We start from the raw sequence: 11,130 nt of genomic DNA on the forward strand, positions 1-11,130 counted from the left end.
ATAAAAATAAGTTTCGGAGAGCTAGTTCATTTGTATCTGCACGTATGTCATCTTCATGACAGGACGCATGCTGCAAAGCAGACAGCTCACTCCGCTTCAGACCACACCGTGCAAGCTGTTGCACATCTTCACCGTCTTCAGCGTGAAAGCAAAGACGCCCTTTTGTTTTTTGCCTCGCGGGCTGCTCACATTCTAGAACCAGCCTCGTTGCCAGGCAAGCTGTATCCCCTGCAAGTCTGCGAGAACATCAGGCCCAGTGTGCCCCTGCTGTCTCCGCCCCAGTGGAAATGAGCGGCACGCGGCCCACACTGACCCGGCACTCCTCCCACCACTGCCCTTGCCTTGTTGGCGATCAGCGCAGAACCATGAATTGGTACCCAGGATCCATATGTATCACCTGCAGTTTCAAACACGAGCCTGCAACTATCTGAGTCACTACCAAACACTTCCACTGGGAACTCAAGAAGCTTCATGCCGACAACCATTTTTCCCAGCAATGAACGAAACCAGCTTCTTCCGCAAGCCAGGACTGACAGCGATCATGGGCCCGGTGTTTCAGATCCAGAGGAATCTCCCGATCACTGGACTGCAAGCATCCCGCTGCTCTCAGCAAGGATCTGGTTGGACCCTAAAAAGCTGCAGATTCGGAGTTAATTAATGCTGGGTAATGCAAACCTCCAATTTGCAGAGCTGACAACACTTTGAAAGGCTTAATTAGCGCATTCTTGGTTAAATGAAGATTTCAGCGAACCCACTGCCAGCTCTGTTAGAATAGTGACAGAGTTTGTGGGCTTGCAAGGAGTCCTTCCCTATTCCTGTATCCCATGGGCCAGTTAAAGAGGGGGCAGAGTGAAGGGTGGGCCTAAGGTATTCCAGGCCTTTGACAACGGATCATGCCCCACCTGGTTACGGCACAGATCACAGAGTGGCGTTATTACATAAGTGCTGTTGCGCACGGAGAATACAAACTAGGACTTGGTGTGCATGCTTGGCAAACTACGGAGATTCAGGCTGCCGCTGTTAAAGAGTTACATAATCCTGACTTGCCGGATTAGGAGGTATCCTCGTTAATTAACATGCTGGATCAGCCTTCGTGCGCGGGATTTGGCTTCACGTGCTGACAAGATGTTGAGTGTCACCTTAAAGATTAGCCTCTGCTGCCACTGAGATTCCAGCATGCTAATCACCCCTTCTCTTTGATGTCCCCTTCTTTCAGAAACTTTGCCTAATAATTGAAACCATCAAAGCCTCCCTTTCCTAATCCCTGGCTCCGGCAAATCCCTCCTGTTCGCCTCTTCTTCAGAGCCGCGGCAGGAAAAAAAAAAAAAAAAAAAAGGGTATTAAATTAATGTGCTTAGCATTCCTTTAAGACGTGACGGATCTTTGCAAATTTCCCTCGGAAGGTCGCAGCTCATCCGAGGGGAGAGCGCTGACGCTCGAGTTCCCGGCGGGTTTTTGACGGCGAGGGGCTCCATTGTAAAAAGACGGCGATCCGTCTGGGCTTAGATCCTTTCTTTCCCCGCTAAGTAAGAAAGCACTGACAGGCACAAACACACTTGATGCCTGTAGGCCGCTCTGCAGCGCATCCAGCAGGGAAAAGGAAGCCAGAGCGAGCGAAGCTCATTTCAGGACGTTATCGTCTCAGCGGCGCTGTCTGAATCCTCTTTGCATTGATGCACTAAGACATGAAGGGGAGTTGGGCCTCTTCCTGGCGGTGCCCCACACCTTCCTGCTCTCTGTGGGCCAGGGCCTAACCGGAGAGGGAACGAGGAGCCGGCACCGCCTCGCTGTCGGGGAAAGAGCCAGACCCAGTGGGGGGACTGTGGGGTCTGTTTATCAGTCCGAGCAGAGATCCATCCCAGGCAGCGCGGCCCACCATTCCGCAGCGGCAGGGACAAACTGAATTGGTTCTGGTGCTTTCGGCTCCGTTACGCGTCGTTAAATAAGGAAACTACTGATCCCTCCCCTGGGGAAAAAAAAAATTACAATCAGGATTATTCGGCCTCTCGCAGAGATAAGAGCTAATGAAACCAACACAGATAATCTTACCTTCTGCACAGTGCCTTTTATTCCACTGCTCAAGGGGGCAAAAACGCTCCATTAAATATTTTTGGTCTCTACTATCCTAGTAACTTTATGATGGAGCTTAGAATAATCCTCATTAGCCTTGATGCTTATAGTTTCTTTCATATCTTGCTTCCGAAATGCGGTTACCCATCAGTGAAACAGACAAACAGGACATAGTATGTCCACACCTGACTATGTCCTGTACGGGCACTTGCACTGGAGGTTTTAGGCGTGTGATATTCTTGTGATCGGGATAAAAATCAGGCCATCTGCCTGGCTGACCAGTAAAGGTGTTAATCACCACGGGAAGGATGACTAATTTGCTTAGCGAAGGCCCTGATTGAAAGAGACTCACTATATCGAGTGTTTCCATTAAGTGCAAGGAACAGTCGTGCAGGTACACCCGGCTGGAATCGATTCAGCGGAGCAGGTTGCTCCCTGCAGTACAGGCGGCTCCAGGCCTGGCCCGTGCTCTTCTGGGACACATGAGGAAGAGGAATTCCAGAGGACGGAAGGGCGCCCTCCGTTTCCTGTACAACAGACGCCTGCGCGCGTGCAGGGCCATCAGCGAGCCCTGCTCTCCCCCCCCCCCAGGGAGTGCTGGCCGCGCGGCCAGTTTCAGACGCCCTGCTCGGCGACGGTCTGGTTCCATCCGCCCATCAGCCACCAAACCCGCCTTCAACACAACCGCACCCCAGCTCAGACTCCCCTCTCCCTCCCCGCCCCCTGACTCCAGCGCTGCTCGTCCCCTCCGCCTCCTTCACCAGCGCACTCTCGCGGCCTGCTCGCCGAGCGTGTGCCAACGACGGGCCGGCCGCTGACCACCGACCCGGTTTCTGCGTACACCAGAACTGCTGCTCGTCTCGGTACCGGATGGCCAAAGAGCAGGGCCGGGATTTTCTACTCATTTACGAAGACTGCTGCTTATCGATTAATGGATTTGTTCAGGGGGCTTTTAAAAAAAACAACCCATTCCGCACTCCTCCTGTAGCGGCCTGCTATACCGCAGGACTGACTGACAGATGGGCTATTAAGGACGCCTGTGGATGGGACCTGCTTCCCCTCACACACACCCACTCCTGGCATCGTCCAGCTGTACAGTTACCACAGCCCGGCAACACCATAGCAGACAGATGTTACAACAGCTGTCAACACACTGAAGTTGCTGCTGGTTTTCTCTGCTTTCTGTTCCACCTGAGCAGCAACCAGGCACGAGGGCTGGGTACAGAAACAAGCTCTCCGATTCCTCTTTTTCCAACAGCAGCTTGACCCGTTCCACTCTGGCAATCCGCCTGCAAAGCTCATAAAATGGACGACAATGCGAAACGATACACGTCCCACCTGTTGCCCTTAAAATCATAACTGCTGGAGAAGTCATCGTTTGTCTGTTGCTGAATACAGTGTCTCAGTCAGCGCAGTCTTGTTCTGAATCATGGGGCAGTTGAAATAATTTATGGGCGACGCTCGCAGCACTGGAAGATACAAAGTACGTTCGTATAGCATCTCTCACTCTGTCTCCGTGTCTCAGAGAGCGCCACAGGCGATAAAGCGCTCGGTGGAGGAGTGACTTCAGAGACGCCCAGGCACCCACAGGTGCCGAAGACCTCTGCGATGACCTGTGACCAGGGAGTTTCTCTTCCGGGTCGGGCGGTGACGACCGAATTCAACGGCTTCAACTCCTCCCCAGGAACGGCAGTCGTGGCCATCAGGGGAGAAGGAGCACTGGTCCTTCTGTGCGAGGCTCGTTAACAGCATCGTTTGAGTGCACATCCGAGCACACCCCCCCCCAACCTCCCACATCCCATGACTCACCATCAACCCCTCAGCTCCCTCAACGCTGATTTTACACCAGCAGGGGATTTCCATAATCGCTTTATCCCTGCGATTTGATCAGCACCTCTCACAAAAAAAGAAGACATTACCCCCAATCGCAACTGTCATGGATTTGCCGAGCAGAGTGTGCTGCTTGCTGCTGATAAGGAGAGGCCATGGCTTGGCACCGCGGCAGCCGGGGGGCAGCGGAGGGCTGGGGCGAGGGGGAGGGGCTGCCGACTCCTGACGTATCCGTCGTTTCCTGAAGGGCCGTCTTGATAATAATGATAATGATAATGTTTCTTTATTAGCCCTACACAATTTCTTGCATTAGGAATGCGTCTTTTCGCATACCCCAGCTTTTTCTCCAGGGAGACACAGACACAGAGACAGGGAGAGAAGCTTGGGGTCAGAGCGCAGGGTCTGCCATTGTACGGCGCCCCTGGAGCAGTTAGGGTGAAGGGCCTTGCTCAGGGGCCCAACGGAGTAGGATTCCTCTGCCGGCCGCGGGATTTGAACCGGCAACCTTCCGGTCACAGACGCAGATCCTTAGCCACAGAGCCACCGCTCCGCCCGTGAAGGAAGTCGGCCGCAGCAGCAGGCTCGAGGGTGTTCGTCCGAGGGAAAAAACAACCCTGTGCGTTTCCATTCCTGGGAAAGATTCAGTGCGCTGCATGCCGGCGGGGCTCTGATCACTGCAGCTCACCCTAGAGCCCGCTGGCACATTACAGCAGGAGCCACACGCCCGCCTGTTTCACAGTCCACTAAAATTCATATCGCACGAGAAATCCCAACTTCGAGGCGCCCTTCAAAGATGCAATCTTTCTTATTTTCTCGATTAAAAAAAAAAAACAGCGATAGGAGATATTGACCACCAGCAAATATTCCTGGTTTCTAGGATACTGTATGGGTCTAGTCATGTGAGACCAATAATGAGAAAGTGGGAGAAGGAATAAGTCAACTAATTAATTAATTCTGGGTTCTCGGAGACACTTATAAAACGATTGAGGTTGAGAGATCAATATTGAATCACACATGAACTTTAATTAGCTGCCCGTTCCACATCTATACTGACCAAATCTCATTTGAAATGATCATCTGGCGCTGTCATTATAACCCATAGACGCAGACGAGCCCCATTCTTAATTGCCAGAAGCCTCAGTGTGGCTACAGCGAGGCGCTTACAGTACAAATGCTCATAATGACTTTTCCTGCTTGCCTATAAAGAACATTTCATTCCTCTTCATCCCAGTGTAATACTTCATTAAGATTGAAATGAGCACCTTTATTGCACAGCCAGATTAGCAGACAGATCTCTGTGAAATGTTCCATTTTTCCCCGAGCTCAATTAAAAACACACATACTGTACAAGCAGATTAAGAATATCACGGAGCCTAAAATAGATTGACTGTACGGGGACAGATTAAGGAAGAGGAGCTCAATTTCTGAAAAGGGAACAAAGACAGTTTCTAGATGCTCTGAGCTAATGAGAAAAAGAAGAAGTCCCATTCTGGGTCACTGCGTCTGCTGTAGTTTCAGAACGAGACTGCTGGGCAGCTGAAGTCGCCACATGGTCACCGATGCAAAAGTGAGGCCCACTCTGCAGCCTCAGAGCTGGTGTCTGCTCTGCCCTGACCTCACAGCAGGGCCACAGCCACCACAAGGACATGAATCATTAAAATGATGAAACGCTGTGCCAAAAAAAAAAAAACATCCTGTACATGCAGTATGTATGTGTTTCTGACAGCCTGTATCTGCTCAGAGGCATAAAAGCACATGAAATGAGTAACCCATAGCATCTGTTGCATTTTTAATGTCTCCTGGTATAGACAGGCAGCTCTGGTCCACACGTGGCGCAGTTCACGCTTCTGCGAGAGGGAAAAGGAAATGGGAGCCCCTGTCACACTGTGATCTGTGTCAGTGTTACAGACAGAGACACCGCCCTTGTAGAGCCAGGGTATTAATCACACTGCCAGTCTGGACAGGAGAGCTTTAAAGGAGCCCCCGTCGCACAGACAGAGACACAGCCCTTTTATTGCCCTCACACCACAAGGAAATGAAAAGAAGAGGCTGCACTCAGGCAGCGCACGAGCCTGCAGAGGGACCTGGCTCCCTTCCAACATCACTAAATGCGTAATGAGTCAACTAACCTGATTTTGTCAGCTCAGAGTGCATTAACGGATTGCTCCCCGGTCGCCGTCAGTTCCCTAACATCTGGTCACAGCCGAACCCCTCCAAGTGGGAAGAGCGCGCGGAGCCCGAGGACAGCTCTAGAGGACACCTCGCGAGGACGGGGAGACACCGGCGCGCGCGTGGCACCCGCCACCTCGCCGCACTCCAGCCGAAACTCCCGCCCCGCCTGACGTTGCGCTCCCGAAAACAATCGAGCCTGCAGAGTTGTTGTTTTTCTTAGGACCAGCGGCTGAATTAGCATCACTCAGAGGGCAGACGGGAGACAGACAGAAGGGACGGCCGACAGGTAGCCGAGCAGGAGAGGACGGAGCGGGCACGCAACCACAGGAGCCCGGCCCCGGGGCCGAGACACGGGAGGGCCCGCAGCCCACCGCGCACGGCCCACCCTGGGGTGCCCCTGCGCGCCCCCCATCAGCCTCTCCCCCCACATCAGCTTCCCGGGTGCATTGTAAGCGAAGCGTGTGCCCATGTCAGATAGTCCCTGTGACAGCCGCCGGCGATTGGCCAGACAGGGGCGTCCGGTAGCCTGTCTGGGGTCTTTGCTGCCTTTGCTTCCTGACAACATGACGTGAGTACCGTCTGCTGCCCTGTGGGAAGGGCCTGACTCTTAAATATTGCAGCGCTCTCCCATCGTGCGCCCACTAAGCTGCTTCCGCATGAGCGCCCCCTGCAGGGGGGCTCCAGGGCCTGCAGCCCCCGATACAGGAGGAATGACATCACCCAGCGAGAGAGCCTGCTCCTGGGGGGGGGGAGGGGGTCGGGCACCAGAGCTTTGGCCTGACCTGCTTGGGTGAGGGCCGGCCCCCCGGCCGCAGGACAGAGAGAGGGGAGACCCCCAGGGGCGCAGAAGGACAGGAGAGGCGGACTGTGGCGACCGGATGATCCGAGCCGGAGGGGGCCTCGTCCGCCGCCGTCCCAGCCGAGGTTCCGTCAGAGCCGCCACGAGGCGTTACGAGGGGGTGAGGAGGCAGGGGTCAGAGGTGGCGCCCCGTGAACACCCCGGGTCCCCCCAGGGCTGCCCCCGAGTCGAGGAAAACCAGGTGCTGGAGAAAAATCTCCCGCTCCCCCTTAAAAGCCAGCCAGGAGTCCGTCTCAGGGGGTAAAAGAAGTGTGTATCGCAGGCGCATGGGAGCGAAACACACAGACGCTCGGTGTGTTTTTCTCAAAGCAATTCAACTAGAACAGCCCTTCAATATTCCTGTTATCCGTCACCCTTCCCTGCGCTTACAAGACTGGCAGTGTTCCAAAATCCCGCACATCCTCTTACTCCCTATCTGCTAAAGATAACTTTCAATACAACGGGTTACTTGCAGAGCGGTCTAGAGCTGCACAGCAGCCCTTGTGTCCAGCACTCTTCCAATCCAGTTCAAACCCGTTCTGAATGTCCACCTCCTAAAACGCTGCATCTTCTGCGGGAAAAGTGCGCACTCAGCTCACAGGGACTTTGCTGGAACCCTACGCGCCCGCCTGACCCGAAGTGCCCCGCTAACACAGGGCGACGGTCGGGTCGCCGGAGGGGCCACACGGCGAGGGCCCTGCGTCGCAGCGAGCGGGTCGCAGCCACAAGTCCGGGACGTCTGCCTCCTGACCCCCCTGAACGCCACCCGGCGCGAGGTGACAGGACTCACGGGCACCCAGAGAGCTGGTTCAGGGCCACCCGCCCTCTGAGCCTCGAAGTACCAACAAGGATTCAGAAGCATTCAGTGAACGTCACACATCGGCGTGCGGTAACTTCAGGCGAGCAGAATTGATCCCCGTTATGAAATTAGTAAATGACACTGCTCTGGACAGGGTGCAACCATTCATCCAACTACGATCCAATTCAGGGCCGGGGGGGAGCTGGAGTCTCTCCCAGCAAGCCGTGGGACCAAGGCAGGGTACCCCCTGGATGGGACGCCAGTCTATTACACACACATGGACACACACACACACACACACGGACACGGGCACGGACACGTTAACATTCACACCAGGGCCAGTTTTCCCAGAGGCCCATTAAGCCTACCAGCGTGTCTTTGGACCGTGGGAGGAACCCGTGGGGTGTATACACACACACGACCAAGAATGGAAAATGACGCCGTCAGTACCAGCCAGCCGCTAAAGCTCAACATTATCCAGGCACCTTTCCGATCTGAACCCCCCGCGCAAAAAAAAAATCAACTCGCCACTCAAACGCACAAGTATAACGTTACATTAGAAATGCTCTCTAGGCGACGTGGAAAGCGGCACTAACGGCGCGCTAAGAAGTGATCGCAAAAGCAAACTGTTGAATCGCTTTTTCAGTGGAGTATTGCGCCCTCTCCCGGTGGACAGGCAGAACACGCCTAAAAAAGGAATACGAATGGAAGAAAAGAGAGGAAATTCAAGCATTGTTCTTCCGAGTCTAATTGGCTTGACTGTATAATACGTCGTGCTAGTGCATTTCGCTATGCGACTGTAAAATTGCAGATTGAGTTCGATATACAGTATGAGAAGCAGCCACTTACGTCCCCCTGCATAATTTGGAGAATAGCGACGTAAACTCCGCAGAGGAGACGGACGGGTCCATTGTATTTCTTCTTTTCAAGAAAAAATGGGATAATGGTTGAGTTATGTGGGCTTTTTTTTTTTAAAGAGAACTTAAGTTTGCGAGTCGTTTCGCCCGCCGTCGCCGCGGACACGCAGCTGCGCGCGAGTCGGTTAATTACAAGCCGCAGACTCGCGCTCCTCGCCAAGTTGTAAATTGCCGTCGCCTTAGCAACGGCTCCTCGTGGCAAAGAGCGCTCGTACCTGGGGTGAAGACTTTTCTAATTTGAGATGAACGGGGTATGCATTTGCTTAAATTATCCACTTTAGCTGCATTCACGGGCGGAAAACATCCCTCCTTGAGACGAGGAATGTCAGGAATAATGAGAAAGATGTTGTTTCTTTGTGCAGTAACATATGTTTCAATGACTCGTGTTATTTTTTTTTTTTATTGAAAACAACCACGTCACGCCGGAGCGCTACACATTCATTCCGAGAATGTTATATATAGCGGCCCGGTGTGTTATTCAGAGACTCGCTTTGCGGTGAAACACACAATGCTTGACAAAATAACAAGTTATTGACTCAATATTCCATTTAGTGCAGCAGTGACTGGGGGGATAACTGCTCGCACAGTCAGGCCAGGTCTATTTCTGTGCACGCAAGCTGAATGAACGTTTTCAGGGCTTTTATTTCTGAATGCTCCGCTGTTTGGCGCCAGTGTGCGGTGTATTCAATGTCTGCTCTGCGGGGGGTGGGGCTGCTCAATTTAGTCAATCAGTTGGACTGGAACTGAAAATGGAAAATGCAATATTGCTTCGCCATCCATCCATCCATCATTTTGTATCCAATTCGGGGTCGCTGGGCAGCCAGAGCAGATCCTGGCAAGCAAGAGGCACGAGGCAGGGCAGAGCCTAGACATCCCTCACAGCAGGGCCAACTCTCCCCAGACACCAATGAACCCATCACCACGTCTTTGGACTGTGGCAGGGAACCAGAGCACCTGAAGGAAGCCCAGGAGAACTCAGGGGAACATGCAGACTCCACACAGACAGCACCCCAGCTGCAGAATTGAACCCGGGGCTGCGCGGCACAGCCACTCAAATACCAATGCCCGATACCCAAACTACCAACGAGGCGACAAGAGGGCTCTTGTTTGTCTTATCTACTGCGGTCGTCGGGCCGTGTTAACACCCATCCGTTTCTGGATCAGGTGAAGCCCGCTCCCATCCGATCCCGGAAGCTCGGCAGGCCAGGGTCTGGTCAGTCCTGGGAGACCTGCGAGACCCCCAGAGGAAACCAGGGTGCTGCAGTAAGTGGTGGTATTGGTGGACCAGTAGGGGGGTGCTGTCCCCTCCGCACCAGTAGCCCCAGTATGGTGACTGGAGACCACTGTGCTGCAGGAGGCGCCCTCCTTCAGCTCCTAAAGCAAGGAGCTGGCGGCTTGGTCACTAAAGATCGGCCACACTGTCCGCAGGAGTCGGGGGGTGGCCTCCCATTCCTGACCAGCCAATCTGCAGCGTCCTGGCAACTGGGGTGAATCTCCTCCTGTGTGCAAGGCACCCTGGGGGTCCCTCAGTGTGACAAGGGCTTTATGAGCGCAAGGGAATTGTCCCCGGTCAACAACGCTTCCAGACGGAATGTAGGATACAGTATATTCCAAGAAAGGACACGCGAGCAAACGACCCAAATCTCATTTGTCTGCTGCAGCCCACAGAAACGCTCTTGTCTGAAAACGGTTTCTGCTTCACAGACACATCTGTCAGATACGCCTGCCAGGCTGTATGAGGACAAGGGTTGCCAATACGTCCTTGATCCTTCAGAGATATTGAACTTTGCACCTGAAGGAAGCACGTCAAGGATGAATAATGCAGGCCTATAAAATGACTTTTCAGAGGTCAGGAGGATAATTATCAAAGTGGTATCAGCCACACTTACTGTCTTTAAATGTTTTTTTTCCCCCTTCGGAATTCTCCAATGCTGCATCAAGCAAATAAAATGGATAGGCAAAGGAGATATTGTAGAAGAAGAAGAATGTTTTCTTATATGATGTACAGTGATGAAGGGAGGCACTGTGGTCCAATGGCTAGCATTGCTGTCCTGCAGCACTGTGGACCTGGGTTCACTTCTGGACCTGGGGTGCTGTCCGTGTGGAGTCTGCATGTTCTGCCTGTGTTTGTGTGGGTTTCCCTCCAGGTGCTCTGGTTTCCTCCCACAATCCGAAGACACACTGGTTGGTTAATTGGCTTCTGGGAACGTCAGTCCTGGTGTGAGTGTGTGGGGCTGGTGCCCTGTCCAGGGTGTGTGAGTATGTGTGTGTCCTGTGATGGACTGGTGTCCTGTCCAGGGTGTGTGAGTGTGTGTGTCCTGTGATGGACTGCTGTCCTGTCCAGGGTGTGTGAGTGTGTGTGTCCTGTGATGGACTGGTGCCCTGTCCAGGGTGCACCCTGCCTCGTGCCCATTGCTTCCTGGGATAGGCTCCAGCTCCCCAGCCATCCTGAATAGGAAGAAGCAGTAGGGACCTGGGTGGACGGGCAATGTTAACAACCCATA

This window comes from Lepisosteus oculatus, chromosome 2, assembly GCF_040954835.1.
Source record: "Lepisosteus oculatus isolate fLepOcu1 chromosome 2, fLepOcu1.hap2, whole genome shotgun sequence".
Lineage (NCBI taxonomy): Eukaryota > Metazoa > Chordata > Actinopteri > Semionotiformes > Lepisosteidae > Lepisosteus > Lepisosteus oculatus.